At 32.3% G+C, this 7,272-nt stretch overlaps 1 pseudogene; it reads right to left on the bottom strand.

Annotated features, from left to right (window-relative positions):
* Positions 1-1,390: 1,390 nt before the first annotated feature.
* Positions 1,391-1,487, bottom strand: LOC113268791 (U6 spliceosomal RNA; annotated as a pseudogene).
* Positions 1,488-7,272: the final 5,785 nt, after the last annotated feature.

The following is a 7,272-nucleotide window of genomic DNA, read 5'->3' as shown; positions in this document are numbered from 1 at the left end:
ATATTTTATTGAGGATGTGGAGTATCAGAAACTCATGCATCGCTGATGAAGATATAAATTGGTACAGCTATTTTGGAAAAGGATTTCAAAGGAGTATTTTTCTGGGATTGAGAAACTGATTTTAAAATATATTAGGCAATAAAGCTAAGAATAGTTAAGGGTCACTTGAAGATTAAAAAAAAAGGATCTATTTTTTAGTATGTTTCATGTTGGAGTATGATTTTTGACAAAAGTGCCAAGGTAATTCAAGGGGAAAAGGATAACCAGTGCAGTATGGATAGAATATGCATTAATGAAACAGAATACAGAATCCAGAAACAGACCCAATGACATAGTAGCGATGACATGAAGATGAATTGGCATTGTAAAGATATATGGACAGGATACTTTTCAATAAGTGATACTGGTATATCAGTGTAACCACATTAAAAAAGGAAAATAAAACAAGTTTTTTTGTTTTTTACTTTATCTCCAAACAAAAACTAAATTCCGAGTTGAATAACTAAACATGAAATAATAAATATGAAGTTTTTTAAATGTAATATTGGAAGATATATTCATTACATTAATAAGAGAAAAATATTTAGATAAGACTGAAAAGACAATCTTCTCATAATGGAAGAGTTCAAGAATGCAATCCAAACACATGAGTGCACTTGGAGCCTCTGTTTCTTTCACACCCATCAACATTAAATTGACCAAAACAAACAATCTGGTCGAGCCCCAAATCGAGAGATGATGAAATGCAATCTGCCATCATGAAGCCATGGCAAGTTTGTAGATGTATAATACCTACTGTGGAGTGAAAAATCAGGATCAATAATTCAGTCAACCACATCTTGAACACAAGGTAGAAAGAAAACATTGGCATTCATTTATTTCTAACCAAATATTGTACTTTTGCAATAGTGAATTTTTCATTCATTTTTTAAAAAAAATCATGATACCACATTTGATAAATCAATGTATTTACTGAACAATGAGTTGGGAAGCACAACTATGAGCTTTCCCTAACACAAGCATAGAATTTCTCTCTAGTAAAACCAAACAAGATGTTTAGACAGTGCAAATTTAATTTGAAAACTTCAGAGAACACATTTATCCAAATTGGTCAAGGACACATTTCAAGATTTAAGGGGAAAAAAATCAAGTGTTGTATAATATTTCCCAACTTATATATAAATATTCTATTTATGCTTCCTAAAAATGTGAATGTTGTATTATTTTTTTAGGTGTAATTAAGCTCCATACACATGTCATAGTTGGCTTTACAAGAATATTTTTCTAGTTAAATATCACAATCTCATGATTCAGTGTCTCACATTGTACTTTCAATCAATCATATCTCTTTTTCCGAGTTAATCTGCAAAGGGTTCACCAGGGAACTGCACGTAATATGGCATGCTTCATGAATTTGCATGTCATCCTTGTGCAGGGGCCATGCTAATCTTCTCCAATTTTAGTATATGTGCTGCCATAGGGAGCACATAAATGTGTTATTTTGACATGTGTAGTTTAACTCACATGTTAATATTTCAGCTCAGATATTTTAAAAAGTAATTTTTACTAAAACTGCAGAATATGCATATGTATGATATTAATGCTTTCTCTACAAAATATAATTCTAATCTGTCTTCCAATTACTCAATTACTTTGCAATTATGAAAATTTACTGTGCTTTGAAGCAAAGTGATCTGGCAAGATACCTCATATGTATATTTTGGATGAATATATATGAAATATTCAAGTGATCTTAACATGAACTTAAATTAATTTTAACAGTTGTCTATAGTTATATGTAACTTTGAAGTGAAATGAGCAAATAAATTGTGCAGATGGGACAATTGAATTGAATTGCTTATCTATGTTAGGAACCCACCTTACCCCTTTGTGGCAAAATTCAGAACACTACATTGGCTATATAAAACTAACTATAAATTAAATATGTTATTCAATTTTAATCAACAACCACTGAGTTTTCAATGACAGCAAGAGATACAAGTAATTGTGTTTTTATGAGACACCTTAAATTATACAGTAATATTGTAGATTTCAAATGTTTTCTCTAGTGATTATAAGGTAGTACAATGTCTATTTAGGCTTGTTTGGAGTATCTTTTTAATAAAGATTGGTTATAAGAATGGACTGATAAGAGAACCTCAAATAGAACACTAAATTAAATCTCCAACAACTATTTTTTAAAGCTAGAAAAATGATCCATTGTACCTATACTGATGCTGTTTTTATATTTATGGAACTTCTATAAAAAGTGTGTGACTTTAACAATATGCATCTTTTAATCCATATCTTAAAGGTAGGTTGTATTATGACTATGACTTTTTTGTTGTTGATACCGCAACCACTGCCTTCATGAATGAAGGAAAAAATGAGTACCTATGAAAATATATGGGCTGAACATTTTACACACTGAAAAACAGGTAAGGATAATAAATTAATTAAATGCATAAATATACATCAGGTAAAATTATTTTTACATATGTATTTTTAGAGAAAGATATATATAGAAATGTTTTTAGAGCAAATTTATTTATTCTTTTTTATTAAGATAATTTTTTGGAAAATTCAGGTCCATAGCAAAATTGAGGTGTAGTTACAGGGATTTCCCAAATACCTCCTGACTTCACACATACCTTGCCTTCTCCATTATTAACATTCCCCACCAGAGTGGTGCATTTTTTACAGCTGATGAACCTAAATTGACACACCATAATCACTCAAAGTCCAAAGTTTACATTATAGTTCACTTTTGGTTTTAACATTCCATGAAATGTTAAATTATTTATTGATAAATATATAATGATATGTATCCATCATTACAGTGCCATACAGAATATTTTTACTCTACCAAATATTCTTTGTGCTCTACCTATTCATCGCTCCACTACCCCTGGTGGCAACCCCTAGTATTTTTACTGTCTCCACAGTTTTGCCTTTTCCAATATGTCATGTAGTTGGAATCATACAGTATGTAGATGTTTCAGATTGATAACTTTCACTTTGTAATGGGCAGTCAGGGTTCTTTCATGACTTTTCATGGACTGAAAGCTCATTTCTTTTTGTGCTGAATAGTATTCTATTGTCTGGACGTACCACCCTTTATTATCTATTCATGTACTGACGACATCTTGGTTGCTTCTAATTTGGCAATTATGAATAAAGCTGCTATAAACATCTGAGAGCAGATTTCTCTGTGGACATAAGCTTTCAACTGCATTGAATAAGCTCCAACCCGCCTTCTAGCAACGATATGAGTGAACTTTGAAACAGATCTTTTGGAGACTTCCAATAGCTATTTGAGTCTGAAAGAGGATTTACCCCCAATCTTTCAGGTGCCTGCATGTCCAGCTAACAAACCGATGTAGAGATTTTGATCCAGAACCACTTAAATAAAATAATTCTTTGATTCCTCTCCTACAGAGATTATGGAAGAAAAAAAATATTATTTTAAACATTAAGTTTAGAATACTTTGTTACATAGCAATAGATAACTAATGTGTGTGATATTTTTAAAAATTTACTCAACACATATTTTTGAAAACCCGTTGAATGCCAGACATTGTTCAAAGTACTACAGATTCAGTTGTCAAGAAGAAATAGGATAACTGATTTTATTATGCTAATTTTCTTTTTTTTCTTGATTGGGATTTCTTGCCTAGTTTAATTTTCCTTTGAATAAATTGTTCACTATATAACTTAGTAAATGAAAGCAATTATTAAGTGTTTAATGCGAGCCAGATTTCGCATTAAACTCATTTCTTCATCATAACAATATTTTGAGAGAGAAATTTGTGCCAATACTAGACTATTATTGCATATAAACACCGAATTCACCCTTCTACACTCTGTGACTCCAGGGCTAGGCAATGCAAGCTTTTTAAAACTTTAAGGGCTTGTTTTCTATGAAATTTTGCCGTATGGGGCACTTTAGGGAAATTAGAAGGCAGGCGGGAATAGGAAGGGATATGTTTCTTCCTGTTTTCTCAGAGTTCTACTAAATGTTGCCTTAGCAATACTCCACATTAGGAGAGAAAGTTGATTTACTATCTAGCTTTGCTTATTACTCCCAGAAAGAGACCTATTCTTACTCTTTAGAACTGCCAACATCAGAAACATATCCTCAACGGTCTAGGTTTTTGACCCACAGGGCCCATCTCCAAATGTCTATGTTCTTATAACTCCAACTCATGCTTCATTTTTCTCCTAGTTTGGTCATGATTCTTTCTAGGAGTTACTATTTCCATGTTACTTCAATGTTCAATATTCAATATTTCTTTCAGTTTTCCAAAACTTGAAAACAATTCTTTTTTTTTTTTTTTAAAGAGAGAGGGAAGCCAACCATAAGAGCTTCTTTTTTTTTTTTTTTAAGATTTTATTTATTTGACAGAGATAGAGACAGCCAGCGAGAGAGGGAACACAAGCAGGGGGAGTGGGAGAGGAAGAAGCAGGCTCATAGCAGAGGAGCCTGATGTGGGGCTCGATCCCATAACGCCGGAATCACACCCTGAGCCGAAGGCAGACACTTAACCGCTGTGCCACCTAGGTGCCCCTTGAAAACAATTCTTAACATTAGATTCTTTCTCTTAAAACACTCAGTGGGGACCCCAAATACTATTGCATTTTGTTTTTTCTCATGTTGCTCAAGGTCATAGAATTTCTGAGTGGAAGTGCTGAGTTGAAACTCAAGTACTGTGGACAAAGAGCTCTTGCATTTAATGAGTAATCTCTTTCATTATGAGTTGTAATATATATAGTTTTCTCAAATTTATTAGTTTTAGATATTCTGAATTTTAAAAACTAATAATCTGCTTTAGATCTGAGATAAATCAGATTTATAAGAAGCAGAACTTTTACCCAACATCATGTATTACTAATACTTTTGAGGACATGAGCGGTTGTGAAGTAGAGGTAAAATCGAAATCAGCAGTAACAGCCAACTCAGCCTGCCCATTTCTTTCTTGCCACATTAGTCTGAGATGTGGACTAGCATTTACATGTGAGGTTAACAAATGATACTTTACACAAAAGGAAACTATTTCATTTAAGAAACCTCTTCCATTTTATACTCGAATAATTGCACTATTTAATATTTTGCAAAGAGCCAACAAATAAATCTATTCATTCCAGATTGTTTACCATAAAAGTTCTAGAGAGATACATTTTTTAATTTCTCTTTTTGCTGTTTTAATTAATCAATTAACTTTTTATTATGTTCAATTAGCCAACATATAGCACAACATTAGTTTTTGAGGTAGTGTTCAACGATTCATTCGTTGCATATAACACCCAATGCTCATCACAGCACGTGCCCTCCTTAGTACTCATCACCTGGCTACCAAATAGATACATTCTATAAAAAAATATTCCATAGGTAAGGACTCTTTCACTTTTAAATACCATTAATGGTTTAATTGAGTTCTGCCAATAACATGTATTTAAGGGAGTTTTACTGGACCATTTTATTCCCCCTGGTCTGTCTCTGAAGAAAATTTAAAAAACACATTTCAGGTCCACTACTAATACTTTAGTTCTCTAGTTGATAGTTGCTCAGAAATTCTTTTGTTTTTGTGATATGCTTGCCTTTCATAACTTTAAGTAAATGGGACTTAGAATTATACTTCAGTGAAACCTAATTCTTGCTTTGTTCAATTATACTCTCAGAATTTAAGCTGCACTCATTCAGACTGTTGATTTAAATTGTTAATGTTTGGGATTTTTGTTAACCTCTATAAGATATTTTTCATTTTAAAATATGCATAAGATTCACATATTGGTATGTATTTGTGTGTATACACACATACATATTAATAGATATAGTTAGTGATAAAACAATGAGCTTAATTAGATGTAGACAGAATATTGCTCATGGCACTGAAGAGAACACGAACTTCATGTTCACATTAGATTCCTCTGTCTTTCAAGCATGGGAATCACACAGAATGTGCCTAGATGGATGCTGAGTACGCAGTGATCTGAGAAATAGTTGAGAAATAGTTTAGGGAACCCATCTTACCAGAGACTGCTGACAAACTGCTCACACTTTGCCAATGAGAAACATTTTATTTTGTTTTATTTTATTTTTCCTGGAATATAAGCAAACCTCTCCCAGAAGAAGGAAGGGGACTTAAATGGATTATCTCCACATATAAATATATCTGTTCACTGGCCCATATGGAGATAGTCTTTTTAGCTTTTAAGGCTGTTAATGTCTAGAAGTGCTAGAGACATGAAGAATGATCTCCCAGAAGAGATACAGGCTTATAATATGTAATGTGAAAAAGTGATATAGAGGCATTTCCTGTCTTCTTCTGGACTATCCATTCCCTTGAAATTTATTCTACAGATATAACAATGTGCTTGAATATAATGATTGAGAGAAGTCTTCCTTTCTTTTCAGAACATATACTGAGGATCAATTTAATCCTAGATTTCATATCAAATAAAATTAGACTCATAGAAAGCATGATAAAGGTACTCAGAAAAGGTCAGTAAAAGGAAAATCTTCATCCTATTTCCACATATCTCATTTATTAAGAAATTTGTTAAATAACACTACTAGAAAGTGACTGGCTTTGATATTCACTTTTGATATAGAGAGGAAAATACTTCATGATCAAAAATGACAGGTGGAAATTAACTTACTGACTTTCTATGAATTTATGTATCATCGTAGCTCCTGTGCTTTACCAGTGAAACTTTTTTTTATCTCTGTTATAACATAATTCACATAACAACAGAATAAATGTTGGACAAATAGTATATATTCCTTTATACTTTATAATTCTAGCATTTCCTTCAAAAGGAAATAAAATACTGAAGTAAAATATGCAAATACTTCCAGAGTCCTACACATGTATGGCATCCCCTAGCAACAGTGTGGTTGTACTTCCTGAAATGCAAATCCCAGATGTTATTAAATACAACAAGCCACATTTATGACTTGGTTAAGAAAAACCTGAATTGTAAGAACCAGCAAACACATAACATGGTTGGTGTCCCTGAATAAGAAATAAAAGTGTTGAATTAAATTGTGATATAACTGAGGGAAACCACATTAAGAATGGACTACATTGGCATTGGAACACTTACGGAAAAATACAAAACTAAAGCATGCATTCATACCTCATTTTTTAAAATTTTCTTCCCTTTCCTTTGACATTACATTTCTGGAAAGAAAGTAAGGGTGTTTCTGGTTTCCAGTTATAAGATAAATACTAGGGATTTAATGTACATTAACTGATACCTATAGTTAAC

Source organism: Ursus arctos, unplaced genomic scaffold (genome assembly GCF_023065955.2).
Source record: "Ursus arctos isolate Adak ecotype North America unplaced genomic scaffold, UrsArc2.0 scaffold_2, whole genome shotgun sequence".
In the NCBI taxonomy this organism is placed as follows: Eukaryota; Metazoa; Chordata; class Mammalia; order Carnivora; family Ursidae; genus Ursus; species Ursus arctos.
This window is presented reverse-complemented; position numbering and strand designations above follow the sequence as displayed.